This window comes from Mesoplodon mirus (assembly GCF_964341445.2).
Source record: "Mesoplodon mirus genome assembly, chromosome: 8".
NCBI classification, from domain to species: domain Eukaryota; kingdom Metazoa; phylum Chordata; class Mammalia; order Artiodactyla; family Ziphiidae; genus Mesoplodon; species Mesoplodon mirus.
In genome coordinates this window covers 14,940,275-14,957,604 of record NC_138984.1, presented here as the reverse complement: position 1 = coordinate 14,957,604, position 17,330 = coordinate 14,940,275, and positions in this window count along the sequence as shown.

Genomic DNA, 17,330 nt, shown 5'->3' with positions numbered 1-17,330 from the left:
GAACACGCAATTTAGAACTTTCAAGTAAATCAAAGGGAAAAGCAGTCTTACCTCTTTTTTATATGGCAGAGAACGTCCACAGCACGTTCCTCCTAGTCCGCTGCGTGAGCTGCTCGGACCGTTTCAGCACCCGGACAGCTCCTCGGCTTATAGGGAGCCGCCGCGCCTGACTCCGCACTGCCACACTGACGTCACCGGCTCAGCCACAAACCCGAGCATAGGCGAGCTTCTTCAGAGAGAAAATAAGCACTTTATATATCTTTAAAAAAAAAAAAAAAATGTTGCATGCTTACGCCACCTGTCTTTTTGTGGCAAAAACTGCAGTTTCCTTTTTTTTCTTTTATCAAAATCTTTGAGGCTTGAAATAAAATGCTTTGCACAATTTCCCTTAGAAAGAAAAATCCATCAGGTAGACATGGCTAATTGCAATATGATCTCGTCTATGTTCTAATAGCTGGTTTTAAGGGTTTCCTATTGCTGTTGCTGTTGTAATCATCGTTATAAGAAAGTTTTACAGACAAGGACTTTTTTTTTTCCTTCAGTGGTCACAAAGAAATTACATTACCATTCCTCAGTATGCTCTAAGAGGAACAGAAGACAAATTATGAACATGAAATCATATTTTATATCATAACCACAAGCAGCATTGTTTTTAAAACCATATTTATTTGAATAAAAAAGTTTTCTCTTTTTTATGTGAGTTACCTTTAAGGCTCTAATGAGTTGGAATTTTGCTTTAGAGCTTCAATATAATTTTGAAGTGGGTATTTCTAAGGTCTCAGGTCTAGTAATTGATAATTTTATATGAATCTTTTGGCATCTTTTACAACATTTGATCTCAAAAAGGGAAGTTCAGGAGTTGAAAATACTTTCAATAAGAAAAAAAACATATTTACTGTTTGAGGAAAGTGTGACACACATGTAATTGTAATTAACTTGTAACTAAAAGAAAGTTATACTATGAATATTTTCCTTCTCCAGTTGAATCAGATGAATTGCATACCTTCCATGTGACCAGTTTAGGGAATAATATAATACTTCCAACTCCAACCTCTCAGACTTGTAGTTCATAATCATTCCTGTGTTTTACCAGGTAACTTGATTATATATTTTAATAATTTATATAAGTCTAAATTTTTAACTTCATTTCATTAAAGATATGATTCTCCTAAAAACAGTATATTTTGAAATATACTTTAAGTATACAAAAGAATCTTGCTGTATAAGAGATCCCTTTTGTCTCTGTTAAATGAATAATCAGCCACTGATTTATCCATTCAGTAAGTTGTAATGCCTACTAACTGCCAGATACAAAGATGATGACATATATATTTGTATGTATATATACATATATATATGCTCTTTTTTCTTTTGAGGATCCTTTGGCCTGGTGGGGATGAGAGACAAACAGATTATTTTGATTTGATATAAATTGGAAAGTACTAAGAAAGATGTCAGCCAGAACAGATATCAGGGAGCATGGTTCAATCTAGAAATTTGGTGGGGGTCCTGGGAAAAGAAGCCTGAGCTGAGATTTCTCATTACCAGGTTTTACTTAATGATTTCTAACGATGCTACTTAAACCACAATACTACTGAACTCCTCAAGGAAATAGAGATAGTTTAAAACCTTAGGAAAAAACATAATCTTGGGAAAAGTAGCCCTTCATTCTCTCCCTTTGATCTCCTGGTAAAGCTATTTGCTTCCTAATGAGTGGTAGACCATCATTTGTGGATTGACATGGAACTCATACAGGCTTAGACTGGAGTCCTGTGGCCAATTTGTCTAATCTATTTATGCCTCATAATGGGATTGTAGAGCAGGTTTAAGTGCTAGGTTGAAGAGACCTGAGTTAACAAATCTCATTTCTCAAGCACCACCTCTATGAAATCAGCTCATTTGCAGACATCTTTGTTAGCTTTACACACATGATAATATTTTTTAAAATCTTGACAAAGATAAGCCACTCTGAGTTTCACCTGATTTGCTTTCCAGTACTTCTGTGTGGCCAGTGAAACTAACCAGTATCAACACAGCCTCAGAAAGTTCCACAAGGTTGCTCTTAGAGGGTTGAGTAGGTTCAGCAGAGGTCTCAACAACCCTCAAGGAAGTCACTCTTTTTTTTTTTTTTTTTTTTTTTTACAAGATGAATAGGTTCTGGGGATGTAATGCACAGCATAATGACCATAATTAACAATATTGTATACTTGAAAGTTGCTAAGAGAGTAGGGTTTTTTTTGAATTTTTGAATTTGATTTTATTTTTTATACAGCAGGTTCTCATTAGTCCTCCATTTTATACACTTCAGTACATACATGTCAATCCCAGTCGCCCATTTCATCACACCCCTACCACTCAGCTTTCCCCCCTTGGTGTCCATACGTTTGTTCTCTATATCTGTGTCTCAATTTCTGCCCTGAAAACCGGTTCATCTGCACCATTTTTCTAAGTTCCACATATATGCGTTAATATACGATATTTGTTTTCTCTTTCTGACTTGCTTCACTCTGTACGACGGTCTCTAGATCCATCCACGTCTCTACAAATGACCCAGTTTCGTTCCTTTTTATGGCTGAATAATATTCCATTGTATATATGTACCACACCTTCTTTTACCATTCGTCTCTCGATGTACATTTAGATTGCTTCCAAGACCTGGCTATTGTAAATAGTGCTACAATGAACATTGGGGTGCATGTGTCTTTTTGAATTATGGTTTTCTCTGGGTATATGCCAAGTAGTGGGATTGCTGGATAATATGGTAACTCTATTTTTAGTTTTTGAAGGAACCTCCATACTAATCTTCATAGTGGCTGTATCAATTTACATTGCCACCAAAAGTACAAGAGGGTTCCCTTTTCTCCACACCCTCTCCAGCATTCGTTGTTTGTAGATTTTCTGATGATGCCCATTCTAACTGGTGTGAGGTGATACCTCATTGTAGTTTTGATTTGCATTCTCTAATAATTAGTGATTTTGAGCAGCTTTTCTTGTGCTTTTTGGCCATCTGTTTGTCTTCTTTGGAGAAATGTCTATTTAGGTCTTCTGCCGATTTTTGGATTGGGTTGTTTGTTTTTATTTTAATATTGAACTGCATGAGCTGTTTATATATTTTGGAGATTAATCCTTTATCTGTTGATTCATTTGCAAATATTTTCTCTCATTCTGACAATTGTCTTTTCATCTTGTTTATGATTTCCTTTGCTGTGCAAAAGCTTTTAAGTTTCATTAGGTCGCATTTGTTTATTTTTGTTTTTATTTCTATTACTCTGGGAGGTGGATCAAAAAAGACATTGCTGTGATTTATATCAAAGAGTGTTCTTCCTATGTTTTCCTCTAAGGGTTTTATAGTGTCTGGTCTTACATTTAGGTGTCAAATCCATTTTGCGTTTATTTTTGTGTATGGTTTTAGGGAGTGTTCTAATTTCATTCTTTTACATGTAGCTGTCCTGTTTTCCCAGCACCACTTATTGGAGAGCTTGTCTTTTCTCTATTGTATATCCTTGCCTCCTTTGTTGATTAGTTGACCATAGGTGTGTGGGTTTCTCTCTGGGCTTTCTATCTTGTTCCATTGATCTATATTTCTGTTTTTGTGCCAGTACCATATTGTCTTACTTACTGTAGCTTTGTAGTATAGTCTGAAGACAGGGAGTCTTATTCCTTCAGCTCCACTTTTGTCCCTCAATACTGCTTTGACTATTCAGGGCCCTTTGTGTCTCCATACAAATTTTAAGATTTTTTGTTCTAGTTCTGTAAAAAATGCCATGAGTAATTTGATAGGGATTGCACTGAATCTGTAGGTTGTTTTCAGTAGTATAGTCATTTTCACAATATTGATTCTTCCAATCGAAGAACATGGTATATGTCTCTATCGGTTGGTATCATCTTTAATTTCTTTCATCAGTGTCTTATAGTTTTCTGCATACAGGTCTTTTGTCTCCCTAGGTAAGTTTATTTCTAGGTATTTTATTCTTTTTTGTTGCAATGGTAAATGGAAGTGTTCCCTTAATTTCTCTTTCAGATTATTCATCATTAGTATTTATGAATGCAAGAGATTTCTGTGCATTAATTTTTTATACTGCAACTTTACCAGATTCATTGATTAGCTCTAGTGGCATCTTCAGGATTATCTATGTATGGTATCAAGTCATCTGCCAACAGTGACAGTTGTACTTCTTCTTTTCCAATTTGTATTCCTTTTATTTCTTTTTCTTCTCTGATTGCCGTGGCTAGGACTTCCAAAACTATGTTGAAAAATAGTGGTGAGCGTGGACATCCTTGTCTCATTCCTAATCTTAAAGGAAATGCTTTCAGTTTTTCACCATTGAGAATGATGTTTGCTGTGGGTTTGTCATATATGGCCTTTATTATGTTGAGGTGCGTTCCCTCTATGCCTACTCTCCAGAGAGTTTTTATGAAAAATGGGTATTGAATTTTGTCAAACGCTTTTTCTGCATCTATTGAGATCATCACATGGTTTTTATTCATCAATTTGTTAATATGGTGTATCACATTGATTGATTTGCATATATTGAAGAATTCTTGCATCCCTGGGTTAAATCCCACTTGACCATGGTGTATGATCCTTTTAATGTGTTGTTGGATTCGGTTTGCTAGTATTTTGTTGAGGATTTTTGCATCTATATTCATCAGTGATATTGGTCTGTAATTTTCTGTTTTTGTAGTATCTTTGTCTCGTTTTGGTATCGGGTAATGGTGGCCTCATAGAATGAGTTTGGAAATGTTCCTTCCTCTGCAATATTTTAGAAGAGTTTGAGAAGGATGGGTGTTAGCTCTTCTCTAAATGTTTGATAGAATTCACCTGTGAAGCCATCTGGTCCTGGACTTTTGTTTGTGGGAAGATTTTTAATCACAGTTTCAATTTCATTACTTGTGATTTTTCTGTTCATATTTTCTATTTCTTCCTGGTTCAGTCTTAGAAGGTTATACCTTTCTAAGAATTTGCCTATTTCTTCCAGGTTGTCCATTTTATTGGCATAGAGTTGCTTGTAGTAGTCTCTTAGGATGCTTTGTATTGCTGCAGAGTCTGTGGTAACTTCTTCTTTTTCATTTCAAATTTTATTGATTTGAGTCCTCTCCCTCTTTTACTTGATGAGTCTAACTAATGGTTTATCAATTCTGTTTATCTTCTCAAAGTACCAGCTTTTAGTTTTATTGATCTTTGCTATTGTTTTCTTTGTTTCTATTTCATTTATTTCTGCTCTGATCTTTATGATTTCTTTCCTTCTGCTAACTTTGGTTTTGTTTGTTCTTCTTTCTCTAATTGCTTTAGGTGTAAGGTTAGATTGTTTGTTTGAGATTTTTCTTGTTTCTTGAGGTAAGCTTGTATAGCTGTAAACTTCCTTCTTAGAACTGCTTTTGCTGCATCCCATAGGTTTTGGATCATCATGTTTTCATTGTTATTTGCCTCTAGGTATTTTTTTATTTCCTCTTTGATTTCTTCAGTGATCTCTTGCTTATTTGGTAATGTATTGTTTAGCATCCATGTGTTTGTGTTTTTTATGTTTTTTCCCCTCTAATTCATTTCCAATCTCATAGCGTTGTGGTGAGAAAAGATGCTTGATAGGATTTCAGTTTTCTTAAATTTACTGAGGTTTGGTTTCTGACACAAGCTATGCCCTATCCTGGAGAATGTTCCATGTGCACTTGAGAAGAAAGTGTAATATGCTGTTTTTGGTTGGAGAGTCCTATAAATATCCATTAAATCTATCTGGTCTATTGTGTCATTTAAAGCTTCGGTTTCCTTATTCATTTTCATTTTGGATGATCTGTCCATTTGTTTAAGTGAGGTGTTAAAGTCCCCCACTATTATTGTGTTACTGTCGGTTTCCTCTTTTATAGCTGTTTGCAGTTGCCTTATCTATTGAGGTGCTCCTATGGAGGGTGCATATATCTTTGTAATTGTTTTATCTTCTTCTTGGATTGATCCCTTGATCATTACGTGGTGTCCTTCCTTGTCTCTTGTAACATTCTTTATTTTAAAGTCTATTTTATCTGATATGAGTATTGCTACTCCAGCTTTCTTTTGATTTCCATTTGCATGGAATATCTTTTTCCATCCCCTCACTTTCAGCCCATATGTGTCCCTAGGTCTGAAGTGGGTCTCTTGTAGACAGTGTATAGATGGGTCTTGTTTTTGTATCCATTCAGCAATCCTGTGTCTTTTGGTTGGAGCATTTATTCCATTCATGTTTACGGTAATTATCGATATGTATGTTCCTATGACCATTTTCTTAATTGTTTTTGGTGTGTTTTTGTAGGTCCTTTTCTTGTCTCTGTTTCCCACTTAGAGAAGATCCTTTAGCATTTGTTATAGAGCTAGTTTGTTGGTGCTGAATTCTCTTAGCTTTTACTTGTCTGTAAAGCTTTTGATTTCTCCATTGAATGTGAATGAGATCCTTGCCGGGTAGAGTAATGTTGGTTGTAGGTTCTTCCCTTTCATCACTTTAAGTATATCATGGCAGTCTCTTCTGGCTTGTAGAGTTTCTGCAGAGAAATCAGCTGTTAACCTTATGGGAGGTCCCTTGTATGTTATTTGTCATTTTTCCCTTACTGCTTTCAGTAATTTTTCTTTGTCTTTAATTTTGCCAATTTGATTATTATATGTCTTGGCATGTTTTTCCTTGGGTTTTTCCTGTATGGGACTCTCTGCACTTCCTGGACTTGGATGGCTATTTCCTTTCCCATGCTAGGGAAGTTTTTGACTATAATCTCTTCAAATATTTTCTCTGGTCCTTTCTCTCCCTCTTCTCCTTCTGAGACCCCTACAATGTGAATGTTGTCCTGTTTAATGTTGTCCCAGACGTCTCTTAGGCTGTCTTCATTTCTTTCAATTCTTTTTTCTTTATTCTGTTCTGCAGCAGTGAATTCCACCCTTCTGTATTCCAGGTCACTTAATCGTTCTTCTGCCTCAGTTATTCTGCTATTGATTCCTTCTAGTGTAGTTTTCATTTCAGTTATTGTATTGTTCATCTCTGTTTGTTTGTTCTTTAATTCTTCTAGGTCTATGTTAAAAGTTTCTTGCATCTTCTCGATCTTTGCCTCCATTTTTTTTCTGAGGTCCTGGATCATCTTCACTATCATTATTCTGAATTCTTTTTCTGGAAGGATGCTTATCTCCACTTCATTTAGTTATTTTTCTGGGGTTTTAGCTTGTTCCTTCATCTTGTACATAGCCCTCTGCCTTTTCATCTTGTCTACCTTTCTGTGAATGTGGTTTTTGTTCCACAGGCTGCAGGATTGTAGTTCTTCTTGCTTCTGTTTTCTGCCCTCTGGTGGATGAGGCTATTTAAGACGTTTTTGCATGTTTCCTGATGGAGGGACTGGTGGTGGGTAGAACTGGCTCTAGTGTGCAGAGCTCAGTAAAACTTTAATCTGCTTGACTGCTGATGGGTGGGGCTTGGTTCCCTCTCTCTTGGTTGTTTGGCCTGAGGCAACCCAACACTGGAGTCTACCGGGGCTCTTTGGTGGGTCTAATGGAAGATTCTGGGAGGGCTCATGCCAAGGAGTATTTCCCAGAACTTCTGCTGCCAGTGTCCTTGTCCTCATGGTGAGACACAGCCACCCCCGACCTCTGCAGGAGACCCTCCAACACTAGCAGGCAGGTCTGGTTCAGTCTCCTAGGGGGTCACTGCTCCTTCCCCTTTGTCCCAATGTGCACACTACTTTGTGTGTGCCCTCCAAGAGTGGAGACTATGTTTCCCTGAGTCCTGTCAGAGTCCTGCATTGAAATCCCACTAGCCTTCAAAGTCTGATTCTCTAGGAAGTCCTCCTCCTTTTGCCGGACCCCCAGGTTCAGAAGCCTGATGTTTGGCTCAGAACCTTCACTCCAATGGGTGGACTTCTTTGGTATAAGTGTTCTCCCGTTTGTGAGTCACCCACTCAGCAGTTATGGGATTTGATTTTATTGTGATTGCGCCCTTCTTACCATCTCATTGAGGCTTCTCCTTTGTCTTTGGCTGTGGGGTATCTTTTTTGGTGAGTTCCATTGTCTTCCTGTCAATGATTGTTCAGCAGTTAGTTGTGATTTTGGTGTTCTCAAAAGAGGGAGTGAGAGCACGTCCTTCTACTCTGCCATCTTTGTTCTGTAAGGAAGTCACTCTTGATCAGGCTAGTGCATATATGTGGAACCAAGCTTTTTGGCAAGGACCAGAAGTTATAGTTCTTCCAAGGCCCCATAGTCAACCTCTTTCCTGAGAAAGTCTTTAATCAACCAAAATCCATATAAAACCTCATTCAAAAGCTCCAAGTAGAAGTGAGTTGTCAGGAGGCAGCAACTGGGATGGACTGGCTCCATCAACTAAAGGAGTTGGAGAGCTACGAGCCATATGTGAGTAACTGAATTCTTGCCTACTATAGACTATGATAAACACCTATAATTTACTGAGTTCCATTATGTGCCAGGCACTGTACTTGGAGCTTCAGCAACCTAATTTAACCCTCATGTCAACTCTAATAGATAGTTATTTTTGTCTCCATTCTGCAGTTGAAGAAGCTGAAACTCAGAAATAACTAAATTGGCTACTGTTTCCTCACTCATAATTGATAGAGGTAAAATTTGAACCTAGTTCTTTCCAAAGGTGTTTCCGTAATAAAGACTATGATTTAGGCACTCTGCTAGGTGATAGGAATACAGAAATGACCATGGCATGGATCCAATAATTAAAGATCCAAGTCTAGAATATAGTCACTTTGACAAAATTCCTCAGGGGTTGTCCCAAATGTTTCTCCTGGTCACTGCTCAGATGGCATAGGTCCAGACTCCTATCTGGGGCAACAAAAATGGAAAACAAGAGTCGACATCAGATCACTTCCTTGATGTTATGGGGCATATTATAATGTGTTCCAAATAAGGGAGTAGTTCTTGAATTTGGAAAATTCTATTCAGTGGCCTGTGTTTTACAGATTTTTCAGTGAGTTATATTTAGTATATTTCTAGAAGTCATTAATTTTTTGCCAGTACTTATTTGTTCTAAAGGGAACTATTTTCTCTAATAGAAATCTATTTGGAGAAGAAGTTAAAGTGCAATATGCATAGAAAAAGCAAACTTCATGTTGATGTGAAATCTTTTAGAGCATGTATATTAAAGATAACATAAATCTTTTTATCACTAAGCTTGAGGTAAGATCTTTTTAAACGTTCTTCACAAAATTTTAATTTTCTGGTAGGTCTAAACTGGCAATTATCATTGCCTCCAAGAAGCAAAGCTCTATATCTTGGGCATTTTCAAAGTAATTATGTCCTGTGTTATGATAATAGTTTTTACTAAATTAGCTTGCATCCTCACCGTGGTGCTAAGATCAAGCTAACCATTCACAACTTAAATCTAAATAATTACAATGGACTAATTGCATTTTATGATCAGATTTTCTTAAATCTTAATCATTTGGTCCTTTGTTATTCAATTTCATATTTCATTTAGACCAGATTCTGATGTTCCTATCATTTGTACATGCAGTCTTCTGCCTTAGTAATCCTTCAGTTTTAAAATATCTCTCTTCCACTCCATTACACTTCTCATTTTGTTTCAATTTATATGAAAGCAATTAAGATCCAGAAGGCCAATACATCTGCTTTCTCCTCTTTCTCTTCCCTCTTCTTTGACTCTAACTTCCTCCCTCATCCTTCTCTCCCTTGGAAAACAAGACTTTCATGGAGGATCCAGGCTGCAGCATATGTGACCTAAGGTCCTCCAGCACTTGCCAGGGGATAAGGGTGGTCTGCACTGAGATACTTTTCATTGCTAATTCCTCACCTGTTTTCCTCTCTTCCCTTATTTTTATTTTTCTTCTTTATACTCCTTGTTGACTACCACCCTGATGCGTTGCTTCCAAAATTTACTTAAACTCCTTTCTTTTAGGGTACAATTTTTTTATTAATAAATGTTCTTTCCTAACATAGATGACTTTTAAAAAAACTCACTATCAAAGAAGAGTAAAATGTTTTTCCACTTCCCTTGCAAAAGCAGAGCCTGTCAGAGAACGTATAAATCAGAAACTGGTATACTTAATACTGTAACTACCTAGTTTTCCAGACAAAATCATTAGTTTCTAAGAGGCCTTGGACAATGGCTGGACAAAAATATATTGTGTTGAACTGAGTTAACCTTTTCTTATTTCTACTGTCAAAGCTTCACACACTCCATTTTGGAATTTTTTAATCCTTTCAAAGTGTCCTTATGCAAATGAACTGCCTTTATTTGTTTGAGCTTCAGGCACTGCTAGCAAATTATGTTTAAAATTTTTTTAAGAAAAAATTTCTTTCATTATAGGGGCACTCTATGTTTTTCTACTCTTTCCCTTATTTTGTAATACATTTTCTAGTATTTGAATTAAAATTTTAAATTACACATATAGAAAAGTAAGCTACTTATAATTCTAGTATTTGTTTATTCTTTGTAATTTTTTTGCTCTTCTTATCAAGATACCACGTTACTGGTGGCCCTATATGGACTAGATAATATTTAAGGCCCTTCTAACCCTTGGACCCTGTGTCTCTTTTCTTTGTGAAATGAGGATCAGCTGTGAAATTATTTTTGCATTTGTCTGCTAGGTACTAAAATATGATCTTCCTCATAAACCCTCAGTGAGAACCACTTAAACCAAATAAATTTAAGCTTTCTTCTCCATTGCCCTTGGATTCTGGAACCAGCTGGTGCTTGGAGGAAGAGAAAGTACCATTCTCTTAATCTAATACCATGCATGTTTGAGCATCTGCTCCTTCAGTGGGCTTTGGGAGAACGAAGTTTGTGCACTAGAAGTTAATTGCTTTGCCTAAAACAACATTGAATGTCTCAATCTTTCAAGTTCTCTTGGCATAATTGTTTTGAGAATCAACACTTTCAGGATTTACATGCAAACGTTTTAATAGGGATAGTTTCTCTTTGGAAACAACCCAACTACATACTCCTACCCCTCCTTTTAATAAGAAGCCCAGTAAGATGTAGGAGAGTCTTTAAGATCAAAGTTTAGCATTATTACAGTTAAGTTTAGCATTTTGTGTCCGGGGCTCCCACTGCCTTACCAGATGACTTTCACAGTTCACTTAGCCTTTGCATAGATTTTAGAGTGTTGTTTTGATAAAATGAATATATCAGTTCTAGAGATAGGGCACTTGCATATATAATATAAGGTAGAGAGCTGAAAACAGTCTCCTAAAACCTAAAACCTTCTCCCCCAAATCCAGCCATTGTGTCTGTATTCCACATCACAGTCAATTTTTTTCTTGGATTTTTTGGTCCAGAGTTTAGTGCACAAGTCGAATCATCTAACTACTTTGACACTGAAGCTGTTTGAACTATAAGTGGAGTGATCTAAAGTACATGTTAGAGCAGAGATCCTCAAAGTGTGGTCCCAGATCAGAATATCAGCATCATCTGGGAACCTCTTAGCAAAATATTCTCGCATGGACCACATATCTCTCCTGGTTAGTACTTATTACAGTTGTAATGCAACATTCGTTTGGGAAATTCTTAGATTACTCTCTTCCCAGCTGACAATAATCTCTTTGAGGACATGAAGCCAAGGATCCTTTTTTCTCTTATCCTATACCCAAAAGCCATCCAAACCAACCTTAAAAATAATAACATCTACAAATAAACATATCAAGCCAACCAAATTCTCTCCGATCTCTTATCTCCTTCTCAATGGTATCACATGATTAATTATCATCTTTGCCCCTTGGTTTCAACCATGGAATCATTATCTCCTCAGCTCATTCCTGCACTTTCTCCCTCTCCACTCCCTTGCCCCTCTCCTTTCCCCAACTATTGATAAGTCTTCCCAGTTGCTCCTTTCTTATTCATCCATCCATTTTCACATCCTCTTATATCTTGTTTTTCTAAGAATCTCTCCCCAGCAGGAGATTAGGTTTATCACTAATCTCCTTCCACACTTGTCCTTTTCCTCCAGGAACTTAGGTGTTTGCATCTTAAGGAAAATAACTTCTATTTCTAATCTGAGCCAGCACTCAAGAAATACTGTTGACTGAATGACTGGGGTGTTTGACTTAAAAGAAAATCAAACAGCCAGTTTATATTAATTGCCTACTAAGTACAAACCAAGGGGCTTAATCCTTAAAAATGCAGTAGCAAATTATCTTTCAACATTTTTCCATTATGAGTCTCCCCTGCTCAACTGATACCAAATAAGTTAACTTTCCATAGTCCAAGGTTTTTCACTGATTTTTTTTCTTAATATTCTCCCAAACCTCTCCAGTCACACATCCTTAGGTTTTCTGTTTCAGTTGTGTAAACCATTCTACCAGAAGATATACTTAATCTCTTTGGACCCATTTTCATTCACATCACTCTCCTTGCTCGGAAAATGGTCTACCCCTCTTCTCTACTATTTTGATTCTTTTAAAAAAAATGTTTGCAGTTACTTAATTTATTAGAGCATAGATTTTTAACTTGAGGTCCATTGAATCCCATGAAAGGGAATACAAATATTTATACATATATTATAATATGTTTTTTAATCAGGCAGCTCCAGAGCCATATACAGATGCTCAAGTGAATATGCGACTTTAATTTTTTTGTTGTTGTTGTTTATTGTAGCTCTTAGTACTCTTCACAAAATATTTCTGATTCTTCCTTCTTCTGAGCATATATAGAATTAAACTTCTTGGACTCTCTAATGATGGGGTGGCACCCTATGAAAGTGCTAGCCTGTGAGCCAGACATATTACAGAGTTCACTTTCCCTCACCACAGCAACAGGCAAAGTTTGAGATGGTGGCTGCTCACATAGCCTGGTCCCTGAGTGACAGCCAACAATGTTCAGAGTTGCCTTCCAGACCTTTCATAGCCATGCAGTGTGAGCAAGAAATAAAGTTGTTTTATTGGTTTTGGGAGTGTTGTTTGTTACCATCTATAACTTAGCCTGTCCTGACTGATACAAACATTGAAATCAACTGGTTTGGGACATTATTGTAACTTGAATGTCTATAACCTTGCAGTCATAGACTTACCCAGAGAAGAAGGATGAGATGAATTTGCAGTGAGGATCTTGTCCTTTTTCCTGGGACTCCTGTTCTCAAAGGAGCCAATCAGATACACCTATGTTTCCCAATGTATGGAAAGCATATCCACAGCACTATTGGAAGTGATTTTATGCCAGGTGTAGGCATAGCATCAAGTAATACTGAATGTCATAGTCTGAAATGTATTCCTTGCACAAATTTCTTGGTTATATAAAGAAGAAAATTTCAGTTGAGGGCTAGTCTGTTTTTACCACTTTTCTAATACTTGGTAATCTTCCCTTTTTGGTCTTAGGCTCAGAGTTCTTTGTAGGTTGTAGGGTCTAACAAGACATTTATTAACAACTTTATATTTTTATTGACTTTATGGTTTGGGTTGCCTCCTATTTATGTAGGTGATAAATTTTTCAAATTGAAGCAGTGATATCTCCTTATATTTAAGCTTAACAAAGAAATTATAGAACAAAATTTTCTATATTTTTTCTTAAATATGGAAAATATATATTAAGAAAATAATAGTACTGATAATGCTTAGAGATAAAAATAATTCTTCGATTGACATTTTTTTTTGGAAATTTTGTGTTACACTGTAGTTTAACCTTCAGTGAGGTTTAGTCCTCATTTTTGGGTCCAGAACTTTTGGTGGTATCGTCACATTGCCCTCCTCCTCTTCCCATCTCTGAGAATGCTACACTCGGTGACCAAAAAATTTGTTTTTAATTTAAAAACTATTTCAGTTCCACAGTAAAACTTGACTCAGAACAGATTCAACAGGCAGCAGTTACATATGGCAGAAGATAGAATGCTGGGCTTCTGTCTAACTGTGTGGCTTCAGGCAAATCACTCAACCTCCCTGGGCCCCAGCTTCTTCATTTGTCAAAGGAGGGTACTATGACCTAGGCTGAGGGCCTCAGACAGTTGCTGCAAGAATCCAGTTACATAATAGTTGTAGAAATGCTCTGGAAAGTTTGAGGCATTCTGCAGTCAGGCTGCCTAATTATTATTCACCTCCCAATCCCTGGGAATTCACTGAAACCGAGCTTCCGAACCCTGAATTTTAAGACGGTAACCAAGCAAAGAAATCATTTCCTTTATACCAATGTGATTAGAATTGATTTTTGGACCCTGCTTCAAGGCAAGTCATTTGCTACCTCGCCTCAATTAGAACGAAGAGAAGAAACGCAAGTGTTTTCGTAAATGCTGGCAGCAAGTTCCGCTCTCCAGCCGGCGGAGGTGGAGTTTCTTCTGGGAGACTACTGCTGGCACAGGCAGCCTTGACTTCAGCCCGGCGTGGCATCGGACGGGTGAATCGAAAGTCAAAACACGCACGGCTATAGGGAATAAGAAGTGAGTCATGCTTTGCTGGGGCTGAGAGGCAGACATGAATGAAAGCGAACACTTCTTTTCAGGCCCAGGCTGCCGCCGCCTCAGCCCAAGGCCAAGTTCACGGTTTAATCATCAGCATCTCCGCACAGCCCAGCACGAAGGGGCACAGTGGAAGCAATTTTCACATTATGCCTTCATAGAGGCGCGGCCGTTCATTACATTCATCCCCGGGCTCTGTCCTAATGAGACTCAGGAACGAGGCTGAAAGGTCATGACACGTTGGTGGTTTTCCTGATGGGAGAACTATAGGATGCTGATGAGGCAGACAACGCAGCAGCTGCGTTTCAGAGGAACCAGGGTTGGTGCTCCACCCACAAACCCCGAAATGACTGCTATCCCGAAGGCTCCCGGCCATCTTGGTGGCTGAGGCAATTAGTGTTCTGAGTGAATGAGAGGCTGCAGAGTCCCTTTTGGGCTTTTATTTCCTGACCTCAGCTCTGAAATCTCTAAATTGCCTGTGTTTGTCTCGCTAGCATCCATCAACCGAAGTAGGACTGGGGGGTCTTTTGACAGCAGCAATCAAAAGGCAAGTAGATAAAATCCTGCTTTTCTCCTACCACGATGAATTCCTTCCTTCTGAACTATGCTTCATTACTCTTCATCTTAGCCAAAAGTCAAGAATGATTCATCTGTTAAAAGGAGAGAGAGGCAGTTAATGGGCAAGTTCTGGCGCCAGACTGCCTGGGTTTGAACCTTGCCTCTGCCGCTTACCAGCTGTGGAGGCCTGATCAGTCTATTCTTTTTGTGCCTCTGCTTCCTCCTTCATAAAACAGAAATCATAATATTAGGCACCTCATAGGGTTTTGTGCAAATTCAACCAGAACAATAAGCATTTAATAAACATAGTGCTATTAGTAAGAGTAATACTATTATTATTAGCAAACATTTACTGTATATGTTCTTGCTGCCAAGCATTGCATTAGGTATCGAGGAGAGAACATGAATGAGATTCAGGGGCTGCCCACGTGGAGTCTAGTGGGGAAGATGGCTTTTGGGGAAACATCTATGCATAGCTAAATGTAATGGGCTGGGGTAAATGTACACACAAGAAGCAGGGGCTGGAGAGAGACCACAGTTAGCTCTGCATAGGAGTGCTGGAGAAGATTTCAGATAGCAGGAAGTATGACCTTGTCTAAGATGGTTTGAAGCTGCCAGGAGAATAGAAGCATTCGCTTCGCCTCAGCCTCCCAAGCAGGCTGGATCTTTACACAGAGCTTTCTTCAATTGTCTAAAGAGCAGGCTGGTCCCATACTCTGCACGTGACCCACAGGGTATGTGGCCACTCTGGAGCCTCGTCTCTGGGTCCAGCATCTCTTTCCCCACACCTGTGCTTCTCCAGAAGACACTGCATGTTCCAGGGATTAGCTGTGTCTCCCAAACCCAAAGATAATAAACCCAGTACAAGAATGAGTCTATGTTAAGAATAAGAAAGGGATTGCCAGAAGCCAAGATTTCCTCTACTTATGAGAATATCCTCCTCTTTGGGCCTTGGAATTGTGATCTCATAGTTTTTATCAAGTAGCCACAATAGAACACTGAGATAACCACTTTTCAGGTATTCTTGGATGAGAAAAGGTAAAGTATATACCATACACCAATACGGATGGCTCAGAATTTGATGGATAAAATTATTGGTTGCAAATGACGTCTACTCTGGAATTCATAGAACACAGCACAAGTTGTGTTTTGTTTTTCTTCACAAATTCAATCCAATCCAATCCAATAAGTATTTATTGAATTCCTACTATATGCCAAATACTAGGGATACTGCTATAACTGTGATAAAGGGGGCAGAAGGCCATAGAAACATACACAAAAAGATAAAGTAGGAAAATGAAGGGTATGGTGTAGTGAGAATAGCTAATGTTTATTAAGTTTACTATGTGCCACACACTTGACAATTACTGTATCTTTACAACTAACCTATAAGGTAGGGAATATTATATGTTGAACTCTCTGAAATTGTCATTTTTTGATAAAAACTTGTTGAATATAGACAATATTATGTGATTCAAACTGATGTCGTCACTATTTTGTTGATGAGGACAATGAGGCTCAGAGGGTGTCATGAAGAGACACAAGTGACCTGTGGTCATATGACCTGGATTATATATCTGGCTTTACCACTTAATGTTTCCTATCCTTACAAGGACACTGGGAGGATTAAGTGGAAAACTGTAATAAATGCAAAGTGTCTGGCATATTATGAGATCTTAATGCTTTTTTCTTCTATAACAACCAGCCCCTGCTTAAGGGAGAAAAAGATAAGAAATAGACTGACCCCATTTCCTAGGCAATCAGGGGACTGGGATTGGGGACTGGGCTTCCTGGTACCCCGGGCTGAACACCAGGTCTGACCCTACTTGCCCCAGGTCCCAGAATCTGGAAATACAGAAGCATATGAAGGTAGCATTTCAGCACAAGGCTAGATTGGAGCCAAGAAAAATCATCCTACATCAACCATGAACACCAGGGAACTGGACGAGAGGAAGGGTTTGAGTTAGAAGTTAAAGGAGCAGACTCTGAAAGAGGGGATTCAGTGGTGAGTAGAACCTGAAGAAATCTGTGAGTTCAAGGTCAGGAAACTGGACAGGGAGGCCTTTTGTTGAGTTTCTGGAGACTTGGGATGAGCCTGCCAGGTCTGATTAAAGTGAATGCTGAGAAGTTGACAAAAGCTACTGGAATGGAGCATGAAAAGAACATAGAGAGTAAAAGAGTTAACATGTCAAGAGCATCCCATTGGTGGTGTCACTGATGGTGATTTCCCAGAAGCCATGGAATTGGAAAAGCTCTCTAAGGATTCTCAAAAAACTTCCCCTACGACTATCTTCTGTTTGCTGCCCTGGGGCTAGCTGTAGATGAGAGCTGGCACCTGGCAATTATGCCAGACAGTGATAAGGACTCGCAACCCCCTCTCAGAACTGAGATCGCAGTTTTCACCCTCA